At 35.2% G+C, this 15044-nt stretch overlaps 2 protein-coding genes across 5 annotated transcripts in view; both read right to left on the bottom strand.

Annotated features, from left to right (window-relative positions):
- Positions 1-15044, bottom strand: part of LOC139141401 (arylsulfatase B-like) — a 150633-nt gene that overhangs the window by 48489 nt on the left and 87100 nt on the right. The window lies entirely within an intron of this gene.
- The window catches only part of LOC139141298 (cleavage and polyadenylation specificity factor subunit 6-like), a 28900-nt gene continuing 26119 nt past the window's right edge, over positions 12264-15044 (bottom strand). For all 4 annotated transcript variants that reach the window (XM_070710952.1, XM_070710966.1, XM_070710925.1 and 1 more), the window contains exon 14: positions 12264-13141. The gene's annotated coding sequence lies outside the window, so the exon portion shown is untranslated. The remainder of the gene's footprint in view (positions 13142-15044) is intronic.

Genomic DNA, 15044 nt, shown 5'->3' with positions numbered 1-15044 from the left:
AAGACATCAGTTACAGATCTACAGACTGCATTGAATTCACTGATCATACAGACACCACGACTTCAATGCAAAACACTGGTTGACTGGCAATGGTTTTGGCAATCTGATTAAATCAGATGTAGAGTACGGCGACCTGTACTTGTGCGGTATTCTTGATAGTGAGAGGCTACAGCAAGAGAATACCGCGCAAGTACAGGTCGCCGTACTCTACATTTGATTTTAATCAGATTGTGGTTTGGGCAACTCTCATCTGGTCTCATTTACAAAGGGAAAATGACCTGTTTATTCCTTTGTCAAACTTTCATTAAGGCCCCCACTCAATTATCAGATTTATGTAACATAAATATTATTTCCTTGATAAAATATTCAATGGAAAACAAAAGAATGACAAACTGTTAATGGGCTGTTGACACAATCGCTAATGCAAGAACAAGGGATTGAGAACGGCGCCTTTAAATTTTAGACATCACACACAAGACCAACACACACACACAAATGACACTGAGAGAAGTATTTCAGTTTAATAATCTTTAATAAAATCCATGGATATTCTTAGGAACTTACATCTTCAACTCAGAGGGACTGCTGCTAAGAAATTAGTGCTCTTTAATTCTCCCTTTAATAACAAAACTCTGCATATCACATACCAGCAGTTCATTGAACTTTGAACTCTGTTCCTGAACAACAAAGTAGCGACCCTTGTTACTTAAAACGTCCTTGTGACCTTCATCATACAGAAATAATTGCATTGTCACTCTGACACACTCACATTTGCTTAACAAAATAAATAGAAAGCAAATACTTTCAAATAGCAGTAAATCTGAGAACAATGCATGGGATGTGTGTTGGGTTATGCTGATGATATAGCAGTTAATCTAGAGATTTCCAGTTCACGGCAGTTTTGATTAAGTCTCTTAATGAAGCTAGTTTGGAATGGAATGGTTTTGCTCTGTATGAAGCAAACATGAAAATATGCAAAATCATTTCACAGAGCTGTGTATTCCTTCCTACAGCTTTGAATATCTCTTTGAAATACGGAAATGAACAAACATTCACCAACATAATGTCAACATGTTGTTTTTTGTTTCCAATTCTATGCAGTCTCCACTTTGATGTCTATATTTCTCTCTGAACAGAACATGTCATATCTGAAAATGAGTACGCATTTCAATAAATAGCACAAAAAATATCCTGGAATTTTTTCTCCAACACTACAGCCAGTACACCTTTGCCTTACAACAAAGTATGCAATACACACTGTGTAACTGATTTCTATTGACTGAAATAATACAGATCACAGTAGTAATGCCAAGACTTGGTTAATAAGTATACATCAGTGTCTTCGGTGTGAAAATTAAGGCTGTGAGTACAATCATTGTGCGGTATATCCTCTATCAATATGAAGCATTTGGAACTTACAAAATGTCACCACAACCAGTCATAGGCTTTGTTATTGAAGCAACCATTCAATACAGCTGAGTGTACAGCATTGTCTCTGCTTGTCCAGCTGCTTTGCTTTCCATTTAAATTCAATAACATCTCTGATAACATGTCTTCCAAGAGTTCCCATAGTTATTGACAAATGATTGTTACAAATTTTGCATGATTACACAATTAATGTAAACTGACACATATAACATAAGATTTCAAATACACTGGGTTGGTACCGGGACAGTAATCCTCTCAAACACTATAGATACTCACCCACATCTTTCCACATCCTTGGGTTGATCTGTTTGATGGGAATCAAATAACAGCAGTACTGGGACAGTTTTCCTCTCAAACCCTCTAGAAAACTCACCCACATTGTTCCCTATCCTTTCACAACGGTCAGGTGGCAGATATCAAGGTGATAAGTCTCCAAGCATAATAGTCCTGATCCTTGGTGGCCTGGCAAATTTCAGGACAACTTACCTCATATATTCTGCAATGTTTGATTCTTGCAAGTTGTAATGCTGCATATATTAGTGTAGTTTCATCTTGTATCTGCATCTCATCACACAATCCATGGTGTAGTAAGGGGAGAAACTCAATCCTTTGGTGAAGCATGCACATTGATGACTTGCTTCTCACTGCCTTTCGCTAACATTACTTTTTTAAAATCCCTGAAAACTTTTTGTTTCAGTTTCTTGACCTGAATACTATTTATAGCATTTTGAATTCACTACAGGTCATTATTTAGTCATATACCATATACTAACACCACTTTGACACAGATATGTGTTGTAATGAAAACTTTCTAACAATGCAGCACTATGCAATTCATTTGCGGTGAAGCACACTAAATACTAGCTTTATTCCTACCATGAGACAGTGGACAGAGACACTGGAAAATTAATGTTCATCATCGTCATTCATGAAGTGACAAGTCAAATGGATGTGATGAAAAAAGCATCAATAATTGTATTCTTTTGACTGTGTTGTCTGTTTGATGACTCAGTCCCCTTGTTTACTGTAAATTGTTTTTTTATCTGAATACTGCTTTTTCCATTTCATGATATTAATTTCCATGCTTAATGAGTCAAATACAATGTCCTTGTTACAGTTGATGTCTGTCTGCATTGGTTTCTGGCTGCAATTGGCAGCATCATTGAAAGTGGGCGTTTTTGAGAGCTTTGAAATCTTAAAATTGCACCTTAACCCGCAGAGTGCCAAAGTCAAATTTTGTCGACTGTATTTTTTTCCAGATCCTGAAAATTTTTACATTTTTTTTCCGTGTTGTTCAAAAATTGTAGTCAAGGAAGAGTAATATCAATATGGTCCAAAATTATCAAAAAATTACACAAAAATTTATAAAAATACCGTCAAGGACACTATGTGCTCACATTCGGTTTGAATTGGTCCATTCAAGAAATATTTAAACCAGGAAAAAAAATAGGTAAAATGTTGCGCTAGAATCGGGAAAAATTACAGTACTCGAAGGGTTAACAATTGAAATCACACTTTTGTGGTGATTCATCTGTGCTTTCTGTAAATTGTTTTTACCAAAGTACTTGATGGTATGGACTAGAGTTAAACTTGTATTGAGAAACTATGGTGATAACCCTTCTTTGTCAACAGTACCTTGTATTAACCATACACAACAAATACACTGATTGGCTGTAATTGTTGTTAAAATGAGATGTACCTCATACTAGAGTTTAAAGATCAAACATTGGACCTTGAATCCCCAAAACACTTGACAGGAATTTATCATTGCAAACAAAGCGTTGTAATGACTGTCAGTGCCTCTACAGTATACAACTGTAATCATTTGATACATTGATTTAGTATAAGATTAAATGAAGATTTCATCCGTAATTACCTCTACCAAACCACACAATGTAGAAGTATTTATTTCCTTTCATTTCTATAACATATATTAACTGTAGCTTGTTGGTTTAGTTCCTACAGCACTACATGTATATTTGATATAGGCACTCCTATTGATGACTGAATTTACATCCAGAGGTCAATGTAACATTGCATTGGAGTCATGTTTGTTTCAGAAATGTGGACAATTAAAACTCATGTATGGCACACATAACTTACTGCCTTAGGTTTCAAATCCTCTCCCTACTGAAAGTTTGGAGATGTGCAAATCTAACTACAACATTACAGTTTGATCTTTTGAGCAACACGCACTGATGAAATGGTTTTAAATGCTGCTGACAGGTTTTGGAACAACAGATATTTTAAAACAAAATCTGCTACGTGATTGAAAAACACTACACAGTGTAAAAATCTTTGACGCATAGTTGGTAAGAACTTGTAGACAATTATCACAATAAAGTTTTACCCTCTCTCCCTTACATATCAGGAGTTTTGTTTGTCATGTAAGTTACTTGTGAAAGCCCCCTGATGTCTTCACCAGCTGTAACACTGGATGTTGAAATCACAAGGAGGACAAGACCGTGAAAATATTGTCTATAGACAGAACACGCATACTGTTCTGGAGTAAATTGTCAGGTTTGATAACATCGGCTTCACTTGCACACTGACATAGTGTAACCTACTTGTACTTCATTCTCATTTCAAAAAGCATAAATATGAAGCATTTGGACTGGAAAATATTGATTGAGTTTCTTTGGAACTTTCTTTGGTGGTAGCTCTGTCAGTGCGTTCCTTCAAATTCTGTGGATGCACAGCTACAGATACATACTGGTACACTGTAGACAGAGACGCATTCAAATCTATGAAACTACAGTGCAAGTCTGTCAGACAGACAGACATAGACACACACACCTCTACAGGGAATATTTTTTAGAAGCCCTCTTTCCATTACATTATGACCGTTGGTAAATTCCATGACTTTTTAACTTTTGACATGCATTAAAGACGTTTCTGCTGCTTTGATTCCTATATAAATTTTACCTTTCATCACAATGCTTTGTCCACATTCTATTGTTTTCATGGCGAAGCTGGATTTCTATACCAGGAAATGGGGGGTGAGGGGCAGACTATATACCAATCTTGAATAATTTCTAGAACTACAATCACTTGAGATGCCAGTTCAGTCATTCTGGAGTTTCTACATGGTAGTTTACGTATTCTATATCCCAACGGAGCTCATTCCTATCGACATAACACTGTTAACATTTTCAGTGAAAAGCTACTGGCTGAAGCTATTTTACATAACTTTTTTGAATCTGGAAAATGAGATTTTTCACTGAAAATATGTTACGATGAAAACAGTAAAAATCACACATTGAGTGGTCGGCCTAAAACCAGCACGTCTAAGATACACAAAAAATCTTGTAAGAATTTGTCTCTTGCAGCTTATACCCTGCACAGAATGCTATATTCAGTAAAAATCTGTCACTAAATGACACTGATGCTTAGCAGACACCGAATTGTCACTTTGCCATTATTCTTGTTACCATATTACTGATATAACATCTATGTTTAATCAAAGTGGGTTACATGAACATAAATACTACCTCATATAAATTCAAACTCAGTGTCATCCGAAATTACATAAGTTGGAACACAAAAGATCTAGCACAGATGACTTCTCTGCCAAACTGATCAGACTGTGATTATTATCAATTACTTTGGCAATGATTGGCTGATAGTTGTCAGCTGATCTCATTGCATGAATGTCATTCGCTACTGTCACGTAAACGTCTTTCGCAATAACAACCTAAACGTCTTTCGCAATAACAATCCAACCTCTGCATACTGATTGCAATGCCTCATAGCTATTTGCTACATACTGGGTATTCTCTGCACATATACTATGGCTTTTCCATTCCATAACAATGCAGTTGTGTCGTAAGAGTAACATCTCAACGATTTTCAAATACGATAACTGTGCTAAACTGTCTTTACAGAGAGGTACTACGATGCTTAGAATTACATTGCCACCATTAATTTCACAGCAAGCTTCATACTACTGTATACCCCAATCAAGAATAACAAAACACACTGTCAACAGTGCCTTCTCAATGCAATTTCTCAGTGAAGCAGAGCACTTCAAGAAATGTGCAAAAAAAAATCATGCATGTAACAATGGATAGGAATCAGCCCTGGGTTTCTGTGGGTGTGGTGATCTGTTGATAAACAAATCTTGACCTAGAATACAAAGCTTTTGACACAATTGGATCAAGTATCAGATATCCTGACTGCATGTCAGTGCTGACGTGCAGTTTGACAGTGCAATGTCTAACAGAGCAATGCCACTGTGTACCTCACCTCAGAGGTCAACAAACTAACTGTACCTTTCAGTTGCTAAAAATAGCAGGTTTCTGTCATGACGGTCAGAGAACATGATTGAAGTCACTGACAGTTCAAAGATTCCCATGATACACTGTGCATAACAAAAGACCATCATCACTACGGTAAGACTTGTTGCCAGCCTTACATATGCTGACACTGTATAGGGAAGACTACCCAAGGAAAAAACACCAGCACAACACGTTGACATGATTCTTTTTGATGAGATGATTACAATGCACAAAGAAAAGATTCTTGCAATATAAGTGATTGGAGGTGCGTTAATTAACAAATGAAATAAATGCTTTAAATTTTAAAAAAGATGAATTTTGCATAATGCAAACATAGAAGGCAGGAATCCTTTGCATGCAAGTTTGTACATTATTACAAAATAATTTAAATAAACTTTCAACAGTTAATACTGAACTAACATTGTTAACTCTAACAAAGCTGGATGGTGGGAATACAAAACTGGAAAGAAAGAAAGATACTGGAGTCAGCAAATCCATTCATATCGGGTCCATCAACTCACATAAAAGCCCTCAAAGTTGAGTTTACGTACCACTGCACTGGCTTTGCACATAGTGGTGTATGGTGCAGGGCTGTCTCATGGAAATTTTATGAAATTCAAAAACGGACTTCATAAGGTGAGTGGTTTTTCAATAGCAGTTCTCTGGGTTAAAATATACTGGTTTTTTTCTTCTTTGTAAGTTTACTCTGTTCTGAGACAGCTAGATATAAATGGATTAGCTAACCACGTCATAGGGAAAACTGTTGCACTATACGATAAATGCTGGTCTAAGACCTTAAAACTATTTTATTTTAACAACACTCATTCATGACTGCTATACTTTTAAGTTTAATAGCAAATACTGGTTAAAGTTGGTTGGTGATGTGACTGAAATTTGCATAAGTCCATATTTGGTAAAAAGTTGTGCGAGTCATTTTACCTTGGAATATTAATAGTATTAATACAAACTCTATACAGCACATGCTTTTGTGTGGATTTGAAGTCCATATCAATGACTAGTTAGTCTTTAGTAAGAAAAGATGAACACTTTCATTAATTCTGTTCAGAGAATGATAGGGGTACATGTAAGTTGTAAGAGAAACTGCAAACTTATCTTTGTCACATGCAACAATTCCATCAAAAATTCAAAGTTGGAATGAACAAAAATAAAGACACAAGAATTCTCCAGCATATAAGAGAACCATATAAACCATGGCTTTGTTTACAAAAAATTCATGCAAAAGAAAATGTTAACACCTAGAAAAAATTTTAATTCTAGAAACATTTAAGGCAATCAAAGAAGAGGAGTATACTAGAATATATAGCAATCATGCAAGTGCTTTGTGGAGTATAATGACATTTTGTATTATCAACTGAAACACGACATTGAAATTGTACCAACAGCATGTTCTGTCCACAGGACTGATTTTTGGTTCTTCACAGATGATGAATTAGTATAATAAAGCAGAAATAGATAAATAAGAGGGGAACACGGCGTCTCTCCAAACATACAAAACATCTTGCTTATTTTTCATCACTAATCCACATAAAGAATTTGCTGAGAGAATGAAAATGGTAAATACATGTTACCAGTATTAATATTGATTTCAATTGCCCTGCAGTAAAGAATTGTAAGACAATGGCACACTACACTCAGATCTACATAAGGTATATGGTGCTGCAATCCAAATGTCAATAGGAATACAATTCAGTATGTCCCTTTAAGGAGACATTCCTACATGCAGTTTTCTCTACTTAGATTACTGATATTAATGACACAGAAAACCATTCAAATCTCAATAACAATAGATACAGCCCGGATCCAGACAACATTAATGTTTTGATTTAGTTTGAAATCATCTTGGATCATGCATTATCCCTATATTTTGGCTAAAAACAGCCACTGGTATAAGAGAGATGCTTACTTTGTCACATAAGTGTTTCATATCTCATAGAAATACAAAAGTTGCAAGTTTCCAGTATACATTCCTCATAATAATGCTTTGCCAGTAGACTCATACGCATAGTCCCCAGTTATGAAACAAATTGTACTTTATATCATACCAGTATATTGATGGCACAAATGCAGTGATCTGATTGGTTGAGACATGAAAAGAACCCTGGTATATTAACGATATACCACAGCTGGTACACAGTACAATAAATTACCCACAATTCTCTATGATTTGTATCCTTGAAGGTTACTTTTCTAAAAACTTTTTCAGTTCTGCATGTAAGCACTAATGTGCAGCATCAGAATAATTTTTAAATAATATCTAGTAAAAGTACATTTAGATATTTCAGTGAAAGTTTCAAAATAACCACTAAACAACCATAAAAGTCACATTCTTCAGGTACTACAAATGCCATGCTTTTTGGGCAGCAAGTTATGACGAACTGAAGGGGTCATTCTCTGAGAAAACTTAGCATGCAAATTTCTTTTGTCACTTCCATTGCAAAAAATCAATATCCTTTATAACACAGGTGCAACTAGTCTCCCTACTTTCCATCACATTATTCTGTATGGCTGAGGACACAATCTGTGGCAAATTTCACAAAAATGCTATCTCCTCTCTCAATTATGCATAATTTTCCAAATTATTTAAAATGAGAATTTAGAAGAATGGTGTGCATAAAAGTACGTTTTCAAAATTTTGATAAATAGTCTGTGAATTTGTCTACACATGGGAGATATGGTAGACTTCACTCGGGTATCTTCGAGGATACAAAGCATAATGAATTCTGGGAAATCTACAGTACTGTGAGCTGGTACACAGACGACCTCTCAGTTAGAGCCAGAATCCTTTTCTGACGTTCCATGCCAGAATTTCAATATACTGTTATGATATAATAACAATAAATCACACCCAGTGATGGTATACCACTCATTTTGACCAGTTCACTTCATTTATGCACACGCTATCGCTACGTGTACGTCCTGAACTTGTCAAAATCTCGCGGTATACTGTCACTTGGAGTGCTTTATTGCTTAAATAAAAGAACCAGTTTACTTGGGAAAGTCTACTAAAGAGGTACAAGATACTTATATCTTAGAACTACCACTGGGTGAAACATTTCATTTATACCACGATCATTGTGGGGTTTTTCTGTCCAAATCTTTTAAAAACCTTTTCAAGTAAAAAATGATCAAAATCTGGTCATTTTACTGGCATCTATGAGTGCAGAATACAGAGTTGTCGACACAAGTACCGGTATTTTAGTTGATACCGCGAACATCTTAACAATCAAATAATTCATCGTAAGAAAAGGTGAATTCTTAGAAAATGCAGTGACCAATAGATGTACATTCTAAAAGATGTTAACAGTTTGTGACTTTTCATGACAATTTACATGTTTGTTTGTTTTTAGTAATATGGGTAATCTTTTTGCAGCCCGCTTAGAAGTCTACAAGGGAGAAGGCTAAAGTGACTGAATCAAGATTTCAAGAAATAACCTTATCAAATAAAGATTTTGTTACCTTATAAGCCCCACCATGTAAAACTTGTCATTTTATAAAACATACAGTCACAAAGCAAAATATACTTCATCAAGACCAACCTACTTTGATCAGAAACAGACCTGTGTTGTTTGCTACATTATTTCCCCATCAACTGTCCTTCAGTGACGGGGATAATGACAGCCGAGATGAGAGAACTTCAGTCAATACATATCAAAATGAATCACACCTTTATGTGAGATTTTCATGCCATTTCCTTTAGAACGTACAGGATGTTATTTGGAGAAAACACTGTCTACCTTATGATTGACCATCAGGATATTACAATGATGGGTAAAAATCAGATAACATTTAAAGCATTGTCTTGTAAGTCACAGCCTTATTGGCAATTCTGAGCACAGTAATGGTAAAACTAATCACCTGTATGGCTATAGCTTACGAAGGATACAAATCTTATTCTAAACATATGTAAAATGTTTGATTTAGGGTTTTGGTTTGAATATTGCATAAGCTTACCAGACCCTAAAGGAAATTGTGATGTGTTGATTTTTGTCGCCATCTAATGAGAGATACTATTAGAAGTTACAAAAAGTATTAATTTTGAAGAGACAATCTAAAATGAATACTTATTTCATTATATGGTTTGTCAATATTTTTTGCCATTTCTCTGCTATGAAGTCTACTTTTTGAAAATCACTGTTCATGATAACTTTCAAGAGTGAGAGGTTAAAATGGCAAGGCTGGGTATTTGTCTCAGGTTATTTAGCATATTTGATGCTGATTAGCATATTTACAATTACAGAGCTCCACTCAGTAATTGTTGCACACCAGTTTATGCTAATTTTCCACAGAAAGGTCATACCCCCCCCCCCTCCACCTCCAATACCCTTGCTTGCCATTTATAACTCATTACAATATGACAAAATATGGCAAAAGTTACAGTTCCTATTTCAAAAGTGAGACAGTGGATGCATCACCCAAAGTTCAGGGGCTTATATTCACTGATGTTCTAGAACACAGGAGTTGTGCATTCTTGTATGAACACTATTACTCGTTGACACACTGACCACTCATTGGCGATGTTTTTCTATCATTATGTCACTATGACAAGCTCTTCATTGGTGCTTTATCAAGCTATTCAAGCATAAGCAGATTGAAAGTTACTGAGGACTGAAAGTCATACTGTTGGAACATTTTGGAATGTCAAAATCAGCAACGGTTCACAGATGCTAAGCAGGACTATGCGTTTTTCATGCTACAGTTTGATGGTTAGAAAATACCCAACATTACAAATTATTGTCACCATGGAGTTTTCTGTGATCAGCCAATGCCAATTGCATCATCAAATTGTTTAAATTGTATAGCTATTTCATGTACTTGTTTATTACATCAAAAAAAATATGAGATTTTAGTACCATTGTTTTTCTAAATATTCTGGTATGATACCGTGAGCAGAACAGTGGTTTGTAACTCTGCACAAAAAAAGGTGAAAAAAACCCACATGAATTACAACTTACTCTCAGACTTGTAGACTGCAGACTGACATAGAAAACAAAATAAATCAAAAGAACATAACTAAACTCAAATACAGCCGTGAGATTCAAAGAATTTAAATGGTAAAACTGCATCCAATTTTCTAGGCATGTCTGTCAATGCTTTCTGCTTGGTATTAAAACAAAAACATACGCTGTCATAAGTTATTTCAAGTTGTATGTTCTGTTGAGTAAAAAGTGACGCATTTTGTATCGCAGTTTTCTCTCATAGTAAAGAAATTCAAATGAACACTGAAGGATAAGAATTGCCTTGCAAAACCAAATTAGTTCTGATGTAGAGATTAGCATTCTATAAGTCGAATAAGAAATTCTGATTGGCAAAAGTGACAACCTTTAGTAATGTTTTGAAACGCTTACATGTCAAGTTTGAATTGTTTTATACGCGCACATATCCTCAAGTGGAAAACTGCAGATTAGTGTACAGAAATATGCTTGGTATAAAATAACTTAGTAACCACACCATTCGATTCGAAAAACATTTTTGGAACAATTTTTAGCAGATAAATTCTGTAATTATATTTTCACATCAACATTGCACTGGTTTTATGATACTATGGTTTTAGCAGTTAGCCTGCCATGCTATAACGACAGATCTTGTGACACAACACACTGAGAAAATTTCAAACCCTCAGAATTTCCAAAATCTGTTTCATGACTATGTAAAAACCAATTGTCATGATTTCTGCTTGGTATTAAAACAAAAACATACGCTGTCATAAGTTATTTCAAGTTGTATGTTCTGTTGAGTAAGAAGTGACGCATATCATATCGCAGTTTTAAAAGAAGAATTGCCTTATAACAGCCACTTCGTGACGCAAAACCAAACAAGTTCTGATGTAAGAGACTAGCATTCTATCAGTCGAATAAATTCTGAAATTACTGCCGTTGGAATGACAATATCAACAATTGCCTTGGCTGTGACAAAAGTGACAACCTTTAGTAATGTTTTGAAACGCTTACATGTCAAGTTTGAATTGTTTTATACGCGCACATATCCTTGAGTGGAAAACTTCAGATTAGTGTACAGAAATATGCATGGTAAAATAACTGGAAAATAAGTCCATGTTTAGTAACCACACCATTCTATTTTAAAAACATTTTGGGAGCACTTTTTAGCAGATAAATACTGTAATTATATCTTCACATTAAAATTGCACTGGTTTTACGATACTATGGTTTTAGCAGTTAGCCTGCCACGTTATAACAACGATCTTTTTGACACAACACAGTGAAAACATTTAGAACCCTCAGAATTTTCCAAAATTTGTTTCATGACCATGTAAAAACTAATTGTCATGATTTCTACAAACTGTACCACATGTTGTCAATTTGATACTTCAGAATAATTTGACAATCTTGAAATACATGCAGATTAGAAAGAAGTTGAACAGCACCTGGCAATGAAATTGCCTATAGGATCTTTCTTTTGAATTATTCAATCCAGTGTTTTTTGCTTGAGAGACCGTATGAAACAAAGAAAAATTCAACACATAACGCACAGTGGTATCTTTACTAACTATAGTGAAGTAATTACAATGAAAGCCAGCAATGTTTCTAAATCACCTTCTTTAATTCAACATCAACACTTAACTATAAAAAATTCACACTTAAAAACAAGCCATCACAAGAATTCAATTTCAAAACTGGCGGCTGGTGACGCGGATCATTTCACTGAGGAGTTAACATTCTTGTTTCGATTCCACAATTTCCGGACTGAATTTCCTTGTCTCTTTACTAACACGATTTATATGAAGATTACGTATTGTTTATATAGAATGACATACAAATATCAGAAAGGGACTACGCTAACAATTATTCTAATATCTAATCTTCTTTTTTCTCAAATATCAGGAATAAAATGAAATATCAAACCTGGAAAACAGACCAGTGTTGGTAAAAGACTGCATCTTCTTGTCATATAGATACCAGGCTTATAACACCACAGGCTGGAATAACTCTTTCTATCATGTACAGTCGTTAGTCATTTTGTCCAAAAGGTGATTTTTCATTCATTCATTCATGAGATCTTCTACAGTTCTGTCCAGTGTAGTTCTCTTACTTTTCTCCATGAGCAGATGGTAATTTCAGTTTTTCACTTTGTTCCGTGAGTCTGTCTCCTGTTCCTGTTTTTCCTCTTTCTCTGTTTTCATCAGCTCCTTGGCATCTGCATTGCTGTTGCTTGGCGATGTTTGAATTCTCCTCTTGTACACTGTCTGTTCTCATCTTGTAACAATAACTGTCTTCCCTCAGGCTCAGTGGAAGGTACATACAAGTCTACAGTTTTTTGTTTACATTACACTGGTAACTATGACGACTGATGTCAACACTAGGTTCTATGGACTCACAAAGTTACAGAGTGGTAGCAGTAAGGGAATGTTTATACTTGATAAATGCTTCAACTTTGAACTCTCAACTCTGACCCTAAACCTAGGAAGAAAGAGGGAGGAATTGTCAATAAAGTCAAGACAAACAAGTTTGATTCTACAAAGTTCCTGTGTGAATAAAGCATAATCACAGCATTGGATGAGATACATACACCACATGTAATTCATAGTTACAAATGATCACTAATACAAGCAAAGGTGTTGTATGTTGGGCTACAAGCATTATGTTCACCAAGGAAAAAAGGTTGAAAATAAACGTGAAAATAACACTGAGTGTAAAACACATAGCTTGCTACAACAGGAAGTGCAATTCCACTGCTCTCTGTTGATGACCTTTACAGAGAAATTAGTTGAGAACGGTGTCTTGGCTACCTACTGGCTTGGCTGGCACTGTTTGTAGAATACAGTGATTAATATTGCCATACACACAGAAAGATACAAGGCAGAACATTTACAATTAATAATGCTGTAAAACCTGTCAAAATCAGAAGATTGTACCACAAAACAGAGGATCTTACAACAAATGTTAACTTCCAAAGTTTAGGATTCACAATTACAGATATTGAAAAGTGAGTTCTGGTAATCCCTTCTTGACATCTTAGAAAAGTTTCACGAAATGAGCTGACAAAATTTCCAACTATTAAGGAAAGCACCAAACACTAGTCAGATTCCACCCTAACCCTTCATTTGTCTGTGGATTTGTAGGAAGCCAATAAGTCAGCATTCAAAGGCCATCATCCTGCCAAGTTTGTTAAATCAAGCATTGCAAAGATGTAATGTCTAGCCAAAAGTAGCAATAAACACAATGTTTAGGTGGGTTTTAGGGATAATCAAACCACCAAGCTGAGCTGAAGTACTGTACAGTGTACATATCATGTGACATGCTAAGTACTCGGAATTCAAAGGGTGGCATTACAAACAAACACACATACTCAAAGGCGTACAGAACTATGTGTATTTCCTGAGGCCATTGTACATGCAGGTCAATCTGTAGAGGACAGTGTGTGTCTTTTTATTCTGGAGTAGAACCATTAGCCGGAGTAGGTGAGCACCAGTGTTGACTAAACACCGCTTTTGATTGACTTGGCAGTATGATGGATAAATGCCTGGCAGGACAGAATTAAAATGGTGACATGCAGTCCCTGAGCACTTTGATTTTGTTATAGTTACCCATTCACAATTAGAGGGCATATCCAATCTTGACAGGTTTTACATGGACTTGCATACAACAACACACACAGTCTTATCATGTTGCTTTTCAGCAACTTTAAGTTTAAACTTAATGACTGTAGTAGTGAGTTACAAATCAATTCAATGTCTATGTAGTAACAAAAACATTAAATGGCAAACAAGGAATGTTCTAAACCAGTACAACAGTATTTTATAACTATCAGTGACAGATATGACTCTTTGCTGGTTATCACATCATATCATGTCATATCATATCATAGTATAAAATGTACTTCACTTATGACTAGGAAACAAGAACCAAAATATTATTGATTACACTGAGAAATTTGTGAAAAAAAGTCATTTCAGCTGATTATGTTATCTTAATGGTAGCACACACAACAGGACACATGTATATTGGAAAAAAAAATATGAGCCATCACTTATTGAATAAAAAGACATGATTACAAATAAGCGAAAGTAAGTTTACACCGGTCAAATTTCATATTCACATCTGGCAAAAGCAAGAATGTAATAGTATATGAAATTCACAAATTCAGCCATGGAGGGTCTATTTTACCTAAACATTTCCTTTACCCCTTATAATCAATGGCAGAACAAGAAATGAGTTACTCAGAGGGACGGATCTGAATTGTTACATATGTCTGATAGAGATGTCTTGGATGTTGAAAATATCACTTTCAATAGCCAATTTTATCAATGCTGTTCATTTATTTCTCAAGAAAAATGAGTGGAGAAATAGACCTTTGAAACGA

The sequence above is a fragment of the Ptychodera flava genome, chromosome 1, assembly GCF_041260155.1.
Source record: "Ptychodera flava strain L36383 chromosome 1, AS_Pfla_20210202, whole genome shotgun sequence".
Lineage (NCBI taxonomy): Eukaryota > Metazoa > Hemichordata > Enteropneusta > Ptychoderidae > Ptychodera > Ptychodera flava.
Note: the sequence above shows the minus strand (reverse complement) of the source record. Positions and strands in the feature narration are given on the sequence as shown.